Here is a 14,294-nt window from a genome sequence, read left to right on the forward strand (position 1 = left end):
CAGTATAAATGTATTTTGATCAAAATATGCATTTCTACAAAATGTATTTGGATACTATTTTCCCCACACAGGAACTGTACAAGCCAGCAGAGATGCTGTAGTGGTGGTTCCTGAGTCTGGATAATGGGGCTATTGCCTGTTTGGATGGGGCCACACTCCTGTTGAAGGAGCAGGTTCATAGAGGCAGGGTGTGCTACTACTGGATCCATCTCTGTCACTAGTGCCCCAAGTGACCTCAGTGGTTAGGATTGCCTTTTCCCAGCTTTGGTCCATGTGCTGGTGACCTCCAGATTGGATTACTGCCATATATAGAGTGAGAATGACCTGGAAGCTGCAGCTAGTGCAAAAGTGCAGTGACTCGACTGCTCCTTGGGAAAGAAGATCACCATTATATTATGCCAGAAAGAATGGCATTGGCTGCCCATCAGCTAACTGCCTAATTCCAACCTGCTGGTGCAGATGAACAAAGCCATATATAGCTCAGGACCAGGAAACTTAAAACAGTGTATTATATATACTCAACTGATTGCTGAGTTCTGCAGGAGAAGACATCCTGCAGATACCGTATTTTTCGCTCTATAACACGCACCCGACCATAACACGCACGTAGTTTTTAGAGGAGGAAAATCCGTAGGCATGCCACCCGTAGGCATTCCCTCCATAACACGCACAGACATTTCCCCTTACTTTCTAGGAGGAAAAAAGTGAGTGTTATGGTGCAAAAAATACGGTAATCATCTTTCTTTGGTCCCTTTTACAAGTCCCAAACTGTGTCCCAAATTCAATTCTATTTCTGGAAACAGGTGAATGCCCACTCTCCACCAAAGCATGGTAGGCTGCCTTGAGATACTGGCTCAAGATCTCAGTATTTGGCCGGGGGAAGGGATTATTAGTACATTTAACCAACGAGATGGCTGAAAACTATGGCCAGAAAAGCCTCCTCGATTGGACTACCATCATCCCTCTTATATCATCTGGGTTACGACACTGCCCTTGAATCCCTGAGGCAAAGGCTTTGGGACATCTCACATAGCGACCTGCGATCCCAATCATATGTAATTTGTAGCCCAGTCACAGCTGGAATCCAATACAGGTACGACTTTCAGATATCCTCATACCTTACGAATTTGTCTGTACCTACCTATCGGCATTTATTTACCAAAGCCAAACTAAATGTATTTCCCTCAGAAGTTCTAAATGGCAGACTGAGGGGCATCCCCTATCAGAATAGGCTTTATTTATGTTCCCAGGACTTCGATTGTATGAAGCATATCCTACTGCATTTGTGGGCAATATGAGCAAGCAAGGGATCAACTGATCAAACCCTTACTGACAAATTTGCTGGGAAAATCCGAAGCCTCCCATATTAAATATCTTTTGGAAGACACGTCAAACGATATTCCACTGGCCGTGGCAAAGTTTCTTTCAGGGGTTATAATAAATAAAGATCATTATGCCCTAGACGGGACGCGGGTGGCGCTGTGGGTGAAACCTCAGCGCCTAGGACTTGCCGATCGTATGGTCGGTGGTTCGAATCCCCGCGGCAGGGTGAGCTCCTGTCTTCGGTCCCAGCTCCTGCCCACCTAGCAGTTCGAAAGCATCCCTAAGTGCAAGTAGATAAATAGGTACCGCTTTCTAGCGGGAAGGTAAACGGCGTTTCCATGTGCTGCGCTGGTGCAGGCTCGCCAGAGCAGCTTCGTCACACTGTCCACGTGACTTGGAAGTGTCTCCGGATAGCGCTGGCCCCCGGCCTCTTAAGTGAGATGGGCGCACAACCCTAGAGTCGGACACGACTGGCCCGTATGGGCAGGGGTACCTTTACCTTTTTATGCCCTAGATACAACAAAATGACTGCCTTGGTTTCTTCCACCTGTCTGTCTGGTTGATTTAACTGTATCTAGTTTTGAAATTGTTTTATGTTTTATGGGTCTTTGGACCGCAATAAAATATTGTTTGATTGATATCATCTTTATAAGGAGGTACATTCTGCATGAAGCCAGAATTGGGCCTTTAGTGTGGTGGCACCTCCCCTTTAAAACTGCCCCTCTTTGTATATTATGCAGGATATTATTTTTGGTGTATGTTGAAGAGTTGCCTCTTTCAACAAACCTTCCAAGTGCAGCTTTTTTTTAAAAAAAGAAGATTTTAATTGGTATCTGTATAACATCTGAAACTGTGTAATCGGCACATTAGTATAGGAGCTGCAGGATCAGATCCGTTCCCACCAGAGTTCACAAGAATTGAATTTTTCAAGCACTCCTTGAAGGGGGCAAGTTTCCATGCAAAATGAGCACTATAGCTTTGCACATTTAAGAAGTGTAATAACATTCCCTTCTCCATATGCATTTTTTTTAAAATGATGCAAAGGTGGTAATGATTAGAGGAAGAAGGGGGAAGTTGGTACCCTCTCAGGAATCTGCTGCCTTTATTCACAGCTTCACTGTGCTTCATTGTTGGTACAGCCCTGCATGTAGGGACTTGTGCTCCCACAATTAAAGCCCAACCCAATGCCTGGGAAGTAGGGCAGGCTTGCCATATATGGCTGCTGTAAGTTTGCATGGGCCTCTGTGGATGCTGTCTGGGCTGGAGGCTCATATATGATGGCTAGTGGGATCTGCTTAAGGTGTTACACAAAGGAGACCCAGTGCGTTCCCATCAGAATCATCATACAGTGGACCCTCCGGATATGAACTCAATTCATTCCGGGGGTCCGTTCACACCTGAAAATTACGTAAATAGAGGCGCGCTTCTGCGCACGTGCACGGCGTGTTTAAGCGCTTCTGCGCATGTGCGTGTAGCAATACACTTCTGGGTTTGTCATGGCTGTAACCCAAAGATTCTGTATCCAGAGGGATACGTAAGTAGAGGTACGACTGTACTTTTTCATTCATTCATAAACTTTATTGCGCTAGCCAAAGGCCATGGCATTGTTCACAGGGGGAACAAAAGGAAAAACAGCAATAACCATTAAAACCTTAAAAAAAAACATTTAGAACTACCGGTGCAATAAACCACGGTCAAGTCTCCTAGAGATTATTTGTTGCATAAGCTAGAATAGCAGGGAAATCTCAGGTAAAATATGCCAGCTTAAATGTCCAAATCCCCTTTGCAGTTGACCGCTATTTTCTCTAGCTCTTTTCTCCTGATCTTCTTAGCTGCCAACGCATATAATGCTACTTTATAAGTTACAAAGGACTGTACTTCCTTTGCCTGGTACACTCAGGGCAGGGCAAAGGCAGGAGGTAGCAGGCGGGCCAACACTAGAGGCCAAGGGGTCTTTGGTCCCCTCAATATCTAGAAGAAACAGGCCAGGGGCCCTGAATGTTTGAGACCTCCTTCCAATGGCTGGCTATTGGCCTCCTACAGTCTCACATATGACACACGAAGTTCCAAGGTGCACTGTGCTCATCAACAGAGCCATGCCGGAGGGCTGGATCTTCAGCATGACCCTTTGAGGAGCCCAGCACACCAGTGCTGCTGTATGGTGTCACACATGTTTGATGTCATTCATGTGTGACATCATGCAAACCCTCAATGTTGGGTGCAACTTGGTGCCTCTGGGAGGTTGCCTAGCAGTTGAGTTTGTTTATGTTTGTTTATTTAGCAATAATTATATACCACTTGATTGAAACAAAACCTCCAAGCAGTTTACCAGAAATATTAAATTTATCAATAAAAACTTTCAAAACTATTAAAATCCAGAACCAGCAGGACTAGGCTTTTCAGAAAGACTGGAAAAAAATTATGCTATATTTGAAAGACAACTGTAAACTATTAACATCGTTGGTAGGGTTATAAGAAGTTTTGTAAGGATAAAATTATCATTCATTACTAATTGTATTTAAGTAATTCTATAAGGATATAATTTAATAGGAATAAGAAATATAGGAAATTGCAGTATATGGAGATTAGATTTGAAAACCATCATTCGGGGAGGAGGGAAGTCACAGGCTCACGGAGCCAATTGTTTTATTTTTGCAAAGTATGATGTTATGTAAGAAAATATCTGTAAAAACCAATAAAAATGTTTTTTAAAAACGCAATCTACCGTATTTTTCGCTCTATAGGACGCACTTTTCCCCCTTCAAAAATGAAGGGGAAATGTGTGTGCGTCCTATGGAGCGAAGACACAATAACCCCGCGGCCCTCTCCCGGCTGGAGAGGTAACGCGCGGCTATGGCAGGAGCCTCCATAGCCGTGCGTCACCTCTCCAGCTGGGAGAGCGTGCGCGGAGCTAAAGCAGCCCCCCCGCGACCCTCTCCCGGCTGGAGAGGTGACGCGCGGCTATGGCAGGAGCCTCTCCGCTGCGCCTTTCCGCTGCTCCCTGACCTGCTCTTTGGGGCTGGTGGTGGGCTTCCCCCTGCCAGCCCCAAAGAGCAGGTCGAAAGGAACCTGAAGCCTGGAGAGCGAGAGGGGTCGGTGCGCACTGACCCCTCTAGCTCTCCAGGCTTCCAAGGTAGCCGCCTGAAGGCGACTGAATGCACCTTAAACGGCACCTTGTTTTAGAGTGGGAAAACAAGAGGGGGAAAATTCTCCCACTCTCTGCGCAGCACTTCCTGCCGCTTCGCTGAAGGGGCGCTGGACAGAGAGCGGAAGAATTTTTTCCCCTTGTTCTCCCCCCTCTAAAACAAGGTGCGTCCTATTGTCCAGTGCGTCCTATGGTGTGAAAAATACGGTAAATCAGCAGTAAACTAAAAAGGGATTAAAGCATGTCAACATCTGTGTACCTGGGTGGGCTTGTCTAAGCAAAAAAATGTTTTTGCACAGTTTGGAAAGGTATAAATACAAATATAATACATTGGAATAAATTGAGACTCTCCATCATCTAAAATGATGATTGTAACTCAATTCCTTTTTTTGTTTGTTGTTTGTTTCAGATGCTGCCAATTTGGATACCAATAGCTCATCTGAACAAATGGCATTAAAACAATTAATAAGTTTATATTTCAATTGGACTGATCACGTATTTAAGAAATCTTTATTATACCCAGGGCTTTTTTTCAGCCGGAACTTTCCAGAACTCAGTTCTGGCACCTCTCATTGCCATGATAAGAAGAGAACAAGGTAGGCATTTATGGAGAGTTCTGGTACATCTTTTTACAGAAAAAAATAGCACTGATTATACTTCCACCAATCAGGCAGCAGTTGGGGCATTCCAAACTTAAGTAGCTATTATGAAGGGAGCCAATTTAGCCATACGGTGGAATTGTTGTTGTCTAATAAGAGAACCCATTGGTCAAAACTGGTGGATAAAGAAATCCATATTGTTCCTATAGGGGTATTGACATTAATAATAAAAAAAAGCTTTGATCTCTGAGTTGGCTTACTAATTCCTATACACACAAATCATTTAGAATATGGAAAAAATGGACATTTTATCATGCTTGGTGAACATGTAAAAAAGCCAAAACATATTGAATACAAATACATGCATTGATATGGAGAATTTTGAAGACTAACTATCAACTGAAGCCAGAATTCTTCCTGCTGGAACATATAGATAAACAGTTAGAAAAGGACTATGGAACTTTGCTTCAATATTTGATTATGACAGCGAGACTTTTAGATGCACAAAGATGGAAGGGCTCATCACTACCAACAATGGAAGAATGACTATTAAAATTAACAGATTCAGCTGAGATGGAGAAACTGACATGTTTAATGAGAGAAAAGTCATTGTTAACATTTATTAAAGAGTAGAAACCTCCCATATTTTTGCATGAAAAAGAAAACGAAATAATGACATTTGGATCTGAGGATGGAAGATAATGTTTGTTTATAAGAAGTGGCTTTTTAGGGTGTTATACTGGAGTGGTTGAAATGAATATTGTATATATACAGTGGTCAGACGAAGAAACGAAAGTTCTTTAATTTCTGAATTTTATTTCTCTCTCTCTTTCTTTCTATTTACCTGCTTTTATTTCTCTCTTTTTTCTATGTTCTTATTGTACAGTGGTACCTCGGGTTAAGTACTTAATTCATTCTGGAGGTCCGTACTTAACCTGAAACTGTTCTTAACCTGAAGCACCACTTTAGCTAATGGGGCCTTCTGCTGCTGCTGCGCCGCCGGAGCACGATTTCTGTTCTCATCCTGAAGCAAAGTTCTTAACCTGAAGCACTATTTCTGGGTTAGCGGAGTCTGTAACCTGAAGCGTATGTAACCCGAGGTACCACTATATTTAGATTAATGTTTTAGTTATATATATATATATATTTAAAGGCTATTTAATATTAAGCCGATAAAATATAAAATATTTGAGAAGGCCTGGCCCACCCAAAGTTACTGGGCATTGCCATTCAAATGATCTTGTGATCAATTGTGTGGTACAGGGCCCCAATATGTTATTCAAGTTGGCACTCCTACCTCTGGCCATACAAACAGAGCTCTATATGATGCATGTTCCCCCCAATGTCTCAGATGTGGTGGAAGATACTTCTCTCCCCCGCCTCTTACTGTCAAATTAAGAGTCAATTGACAGCCTTATCAGATTGTTTGTGGAAGAGGGAGGGATGCTATCTTATCCTTCACTTCAGGAAACAAAATATATTGGCCCAGTCTTGAGCTTAGATTGATAAACAGTGCGTCCATGACATATTAGCTGATAGGACCAATGCCTAAGCCAATACCCCTCAATTCCTGTAATCAATAAAGTTGTGGCCTAATTTGACCCATTAACCTTAAACTCTGGTGTCTTCTGTCTTTATTTCCCTGGGGGGGGGGGCGGGAACTCGCCACGCAAGAGAAGACTCCCTGGAAAAGACCCCGATGTTGGGAAAGATAGAGGGCACAAGGAGAAGGGCACAGAGGACGAGATGGTTGGACAGTGTTCTTGAAGCTACGAACATGAGTTTGACCAAACTGCAGGAGGCAGTGGAAGACAGGAGTGCTTGGTGTGCTCTGGTCCATGGGGTCACGAAGAGTCGGACACGACTAAATGACAACAACAACAGTAGTTCAACCAAGAGGTTACTAGAGCATAGTCAACAGAAGATAGGCTGCCCCTGTCCAGATAAACTCTAATCTGATGGAAGGCACACTGGGCCACTGAGGCTACTTGAGCCTCAAGCGACAGGAATGGTTCCAGAAGTACCCATAGATATGTTCCTGCTCCTACACAGAGAGTGTTTCCCCACCCAGAGCAAGCCACATCTTACCCATCCAGTCTAGGGAGCCACCTTGGGACTTGTGTCCCTTCTTAGCATCCCTTTTGAAAAAGCGCCCTGATGTTTTGCCTGACCTTGGCATCCCTCACCATCAGAAATGCTGTACGTCTCTTGGAGTCAAACATGTGCAGGCACGATCAGAAAGGAGTCTCTTCGTTTTAAGGCTTGATGTTATCAAGGCAACACAATTCCTCCTATCATGTTCAGTCCTGTATTATTAAATGGTGGGTTGGCCACTACGCTGGCCTAGGATGAATGAAAATGCTTTGAGTTCACAAGGGAAAGAGACGGAGCAGGTGGAAGCCTCATTCCTGCCCATCTTGCTCGGCATCAGCCACCTTAGGTGTGGCTTCCTGAGCATTATCCTGGATGGCACCACAAGTTTTGGCCAACTCCGTAGCTATACAGGAGAAGGCTTCAGGATATAGAGTGATGAAAAGAGCTCCTTTGGTGCTTAGGGATTCTACAGAAGGTTCATTATGCCATTTCTCATTTTCTCCTTCTCTGGGTGGGGAACCATTTTCAGCCTGAGGATTTCATTCCCTTCTGGATAACCTTCTGAGGGCCTTATGCTAGTGGTGGGCGGGAGCAGAGGCAGAGAAATGAATGTAGGGTTGACCTTTGTGCAGTAGGCTAGTTTCTAGAAACTCACATGCCCTTCTCTACTGTCTTGGCATGCAAGAGGCAGTATCAGAGTACAAGGCCACATCTCAGACAGGGAAAAACAATGACTGAAGCAAGGGCCAGTGAGAGATGTGGCCTGAGGAGAGTATGAGGGCCAAACAGAGTTACATTAGACACACATTTGGGCACATTCCCCACCCTTGTGTGCTCTCTCGCTCCCCCCCCCCCGGCCAAACAGATTGGAATATTTCCATAGCAGGGAAAATAGATGAAAACTGAGGAAAGGAAAAGCTAAACTGATGGACTTCTTTGTGGCCTGACACCAAGAAGAGGTTGTGTGGCTGGGGAGATGGTGTGGTCTGTGCAGAGTCCCAAGGGCTGCAAAGAGTGCCCTGGAGGGCCACATTTGGCCTGAGGTCCTCCCCAAAAAATACATGTTTAAATATGCCCTCGTCAGCTGCATACCCAATGTAACCTTACTGCTCGCACTGCCCTAAATTTGCTGATTTGATTTTTTTGAGGAATCTTAAACAATGACCACTCCCTGCTTAAAACGGGGGGCGCCCTTTGCGTGGACACGCGCAGCCCCTGGATCTGGAGCGGCTCCATCAGCATAGGCTTGGCTTTGCCTTCCCTCAGGTGGGATACCTAGAGGTCTCCGCCTACCTCAGTCAGTTGTCCAATCCCACCTGGGGGAAGCGTTGCCAAGGAGACCAGGCCAGGTAGGGGAGGGATTACCTGCCCACACAATAGAGGGAGGATCTTACCTGGGAATCCTCACTTGGCTCCAGAGCTTCTCCCACCCTACCCACCCTCAGTTAATGTCTTATTTTGCAGGTTAACTTTTCTTCACAGGTATGTGGGCGCTGCTACGTTAAGGTCGCTGTTAAAGGGCCAGAAAGGAATTTCCCTGCATTGGCAGGTTTCGCCTTTCCCGTAGCAAAACGTCACAACTTTGGCGGTATCAGGCCTTGGGCGGAATCCTTTAGTCCATCTTCCTCTTTGCGGCGGCGATACCAGGGTTCCCAATTAAAGGGGGTTTCTGAAGGGAGGCTTTGACCGTACGCCGAAAGGTCGTCATTGCTCTCCCCTGCGGCGGTGGCGTAACGGGGGCGGCTATCTCTGCTTGAACATATGTTCTCTAGAGCCGGCCCATCCCCCACCACACACTGGATAACCCTGATGCTCCCTAGGTCCCCGGCTGGGGACTGGGGAGGGAGAACGCCCAATGCCTGAGCCAAGGTCTACCCACATTTGAAATTTAATAAAGTTGTGGCCAATTTAATCCCATAGCACGTTGTCTTGAGTCGTTATTCCACATGACGGGGGGGACCGCTCGGGATCTGGGGACCTGTCCACACAAATGCTTAAGAACTTGAGAGTCTGTTTGGAGCAGGGTTCAAATCCAGGGTTCAAATCCCCACTTAACCATGAGGCTCACTGGGTGACTTTTGCTTATGGAGATCAGCATCTTCAACACTTTCCATTTCCTAATGGTGAGTTGCCCTGCTCTTTCATCATACATGCTGGGAAGTTGGGGGAACATTCTCCTATATGAGTAGTCTTCAATCTTTTCAGATCTAGGAGCCACCTTAAACCCCTCATATAATTGTACTGTTGTTGTGGCCCAACTTGGATCAGGCTGCAAGCCATAATGGGTCCCAACTGAAGAACAATGCCCTAGATTGAGCCTTATTTGGATTGCAGAGAAACTGAGAAAGTTTTGTTTCATAAACACCCAATTTTGCTTTAACTGTTTTTTTGGGAAAATGCCCATTTTGAGCCTACCCTTATTTTTTATTTTTTGTATTTCTAAGATCTCTTGATTCCATGGGCATGTTGATATCCTCCCTCTTGTGCATGGCTACAGAATCATCCTTGATGGATGTTGGGTCCATTATGTAATTGGCAGTGCTGTTTTGGCAGCATAAACAACAGCACCTACCCCCTGAAGATTGATGTTAAAGGGAATGATAGCTGCCTTGGTGGGAGGGTCCAGATAAGGCCACAAAGCATTCAGATGAGATGCAAAATCTTGCCTGAAGAATGTTTGACGACTTCAGATACTCACCACATAATGAAGAGGAAAAGCTTGTATGTCCTCGCATGGTTCTAAGGGCTGTAAAGAAGTATGGGAGCATCTTTGTGAGTACTAAAGAGCCCTAGTAGAGAAGGCAAGACTTCAGAACTAAGTGGACTGTGATCTTCCAGATGTTGTGGGCTCCAATTCTATCAGCATCAGTCAACATGGCCAAAGGCCAGGGATGTTGAGATCTGTAGTCTTAGAACATTTGGAGGGTCATGTGTGCCTCATCTCTGGTTTAGCATGAGGGTTTTTAGGGTTTGTTTGTTTTTTAGACTAGACTACTGGTGTATATGACTTATGAATGAATGAATGAAACTTTATTTGCATCAGTCATCAGCCATAGCAACAAAAGAACATTGCAATATACACAGAACAAAATTAATAGTCGATTATATAAAACACAGTTTAGGGTCCTGAATCAGCAGTCAAATAGTGGACCTTATTCTGATTGTCCCAGCTAAAAACCTTGCAACTGTTGCTGTCATCTGCTCCTCTTGATCTGCCAGGAGAAAAGACACTGTGGCAGTGGTTGGGTGACCCGGAATGGACAATAAAAGAGGGGTGATAATCTCATTCCTCAGGTCTTTATAAAGAGTGCAAGCCAGGAGGGCATGTGCCACTGATTCGGTGATGCCATCTCCGTAGGGACATAAGCGTTTTTCGTGTGGAATTTGTTGGAATTGTCCCTCAAGTACAGCTGAGGGCAATACATTCAATCTTGAGAGGGTAAAATCGCATCTATATTTTGAAATTGCTAGGTTATACAGATGGGGTGCCAGAAAATCGAAGTGGGAAGATGGAAAACGGTCGTACCATGGGGAAAATTTCCTTATTGTGGCCAAGTTGTTCTGATGCTCGAAATCATTTAGGCATTGACAAATTAGACTGTTGCTTTACTGAAACCTACGGTGAGTAGCTGTTGTGGGGATAAACCACAAGAGTGAAGTTTTTGATAGACAATTTTAGACCAGGCACTTTTGTGCCAGTCTTGTAGCACTAGGGATATTAGACTGGGGGGATTTGAGTTTAGCCGAAGCCAGAAGTTAAATGTCCTGTCCCAGATCCGTGGCTTATGTGCTAACAGAGAGACAAAGAGTGGGGAATTTCTGGTCTCTCTCAGGTATAGTGCTTCCCAGTGCTTGGGGGACTAGTCAGATCTAGGCAGATGATTCAAGTTCAGCTCAAGAACAAACATAGCACAAATTAACATAAACATCCATATTTTGCCCACCCTGGTTGTGCCCACTCTGAGGGCATGCACAGCCCATGGGGGAAAGGTGCAGTGTGCATGTATCCACTTGAAACATTTGCAGCTGCAGAAATTGACAACCTAGTTCAGAAACACATCCTGCAGAAAGACTCTGAAGGGAGTGAGTCTTGGACCGGCTACTTGTTGCATTCCATTGGCCTTTCTGCCTGTTTAAACTTCTGACATCCTGAACATTTGCTCCTATATGACAACAAGAGTAGAGTACTGTGTCTCTGCAGTGCAGGCATGCCACCATGAACCGTGACAGATGGAACTCTGTATCCTAAATATTAATTGTATAGTACAGCTAGTCTTAGGATTGGGCCGTAATAAGTCATAACTATAAATGAAAAGAAAAGAAGGTAACTCTGTGTGTGACTTGGAAGGGGAAAGGAGATTCTTGTGACTTGATGCTATATTTAAAGCATAATCATACCACTTTAAACTGCAAAGGCTTCCCTCAAATAATCCTGGGAGCTGAAGTTAGTCAAGGGTGTGGATAGTTGTTAGGGGGCCCTATTCCCCTTAAAAGGTCAAGGTAAAGGGACCCCTGACCATTAGGTCCAGTCGTGGCCGACTCTGGGGTTGCGGTGCTCGTCTCGCTTTATTGGCCGAGGGAGCCGGCGTACATCTTTTGGGTCATGTGGCCAGCATGACTAAGCCGCTTCTGGCAAACCAGAGCAGCTCACGGAAATGCCGTTTACCTTCCTGCCAGAGTGGTACCTATTTATCTACTTGCACTTTGACGTGCTTTCAAACTGCTAGGTTGGCAGGAGCTGGGACTGAGCAACCGAAGCTCACCCCGTTGCAGGGATTCGAACCACCGACCTTCTGATCGGCAAGTCCTAGGCTCAGTGGTTTAACCCACAGCGCCACCCGTGTCCCTCCTTATTCCCCTTACAGAGCTACAATTCTCAGAGTCAGTGCCTTTTTTCTAAAAAATGTTTAGGGGTACTCTCATTTTGACTCAAGAAAACCACCATTTTATAGTTCAAATCGGGGAAAATAAATACAGTAAATGGACAAAAGTACAAAGATTCACAAAATGTTTGGGGGTATGCGTGCCCCTGCGTACCCCCAGGGGAAAAACAACAACACTGCTCAATCCCTCTTCCCAGATAACTCTTGAAATTGTAACTCTGTGGGGGTGATCAGGGTCTTTTAGCAACTCTCAACACCTTCAGCTAACTACAGTCCCCAGGAAGTTTGGGGGAGAAGCCGTGGCTGTTTAAAGTTGTATGATACTGCTTTAAATGTTTCGTGAAAATGGGGCTAAAGAGTCTTGACGCCAAGGGTGGTCGTGGTTATGACTCAGAAAAACCTTCTTCGAAAAAGTGACCAAGTGGACAGAAAGAATGCGTTGTTAACTAGCCTCACATACCTGCCAACATTTATATGATGAAAATAGGGATGTCCCATTCCACAATGGTGATTTTACTATTTAGACCCCACACGTCTTATTGGGTTGCCCCAGCGCTCTGGGCAGCTTCCAACATGTATAAAACATAATAAAACATTAAACATTTTTTTAAAAAAAACTTCCCTATACAGGATTGTCTTCAGACGGCTCGGGGGTCAGATAACTCCAAACCCTCCAACATTTCTCTAATGAAAAAAAAGGATGTCCTAAGGAAAAGCAGGACCTTTCAGGATCAAATCAGAAACCAGGACGGCTTCTCTAAATCAGGGATGTCCCTGGAAAATAGGGACATTTGGAGGGTCTGGCCTCAGGGTTGGGACAGCCTCATCCACCTTTAGTCAGCAGGAGGTGGTTGTGGCAGCTTCTATCCTTAGCAAACACATGCATAGTTTGTTCCATTGCAGATCTCATTTGTGCAAAGTTATTAAAGTTGTGGCTTTACTTTACCCAAAGTCAAGTTATTTTATTTCTGAGTGTGAGTGCAATCAAACCGCAAGCTATTACCTGCAAAAATAGTTCCGAGTGTGAGCAGATAAGTGTGACTCAAAACATAGCCCTAAGACACATCAATTCCCCCCCCCCCGCTCCCATCATTGATTTTTGGGCACCACCATTAACGGATGCAGTCTATTTATGCCACACTGTAAACCCTGGCAGGCCAACCGACTAAGCATTGGGTTCAAAAGAAGACAAAAAACCATTTGTATAAAGACAGAAACAAAGTGATTACTTATGACATGTATTCAAGGACATAATTTGCTTCTTGTCAAGGGTGTAGACTGGTGTTAGTGCATTTGCTTTGCTGTGGAGGTAGCCGATTCTGATCTAGGCTGTTCTCAAATTCTAAAACAAAATCATTAGGGGTTGTGTACCATGCTGCATGAGTGAAGTTCCACTTGTATAATGAAACTTCCCCTTCATCTTTTGTCCCTGTGTGACTCCCAAATCTTCTATGGGAGACCCCAAGCCCTGTGGAGGGCATTTTAAAGTTGTGGGCAGCAGTGAAGATGAGAAGAAACACAAGTTGCATTGCACAAATGGAGGTCTGTTGCAAGAGCAGCACCTAAGTGCTGTTTACAGTGGAACCTCGGGTTGCGAACGTGATGCGTGCAGGAGGCACGTTCGCAACCTGTAGCATTCGCAACCAGCAGCACCGCGTCTGCGCACGCACGTGGCATGATTCGGTGCTTCTGCACATGCGCTAAGCGCGATTTAGTGTTTTTGCGCATGCGCGAGCGCCAAAACTGGCAACCCGTTCCGGTACTTCTGGGTTTGGCACATCCGTAACCCGAAAATGCGCAACCTGCAGCGATTGCAACCCGAGGTATAACTGTACAGCCCTTAATCAATATTTTCCTGATATTTGCAGGTTGCATAATGGCATTTCTGAGCTGAAATTGATTTACGACTTATTGAACATAACATGATTTTCATCTTGTACGTTGCTCTTATTGGTTGTAGCTCTTATCACTATTTTACTATTTTGAATGTTTAAATGAATATGCTGAAATGAAGGATGCAAAAGAAGGAACCAATAAACATAAGACATATAAAAATCCAATTAAAAAGTGACTGGATGGAATCCAACCAATGCATCCCAGGAGTGCAAAGATTTCTGCTTGTGAAGTGGGACTCCTGCCCCTCCCCCCCTCCAATGCATTCTGCTCGAATCTGCTATGTAGGGTTTGGGACACCCCTAGTACAGATTTAGGAGATGTTCAGGGAGAAGGGAGTAGGGAAGTCCCATTGTA

This window comes from Podarcis raffonei, chromosome 2 (genome assembly GCF_027172205.1).
Source record: "Podarcis raffonei isolate rPodRaf1 chromosome 2, rPodRaf1.pri, whole genome shotgun sequence".
NCBI classification, from domain to species: Eukaryota; Metazoa; Chordata; class Lepidosauria; order Squamata; family Lacertidae; genus Podarcis; species Podarcis raffonei.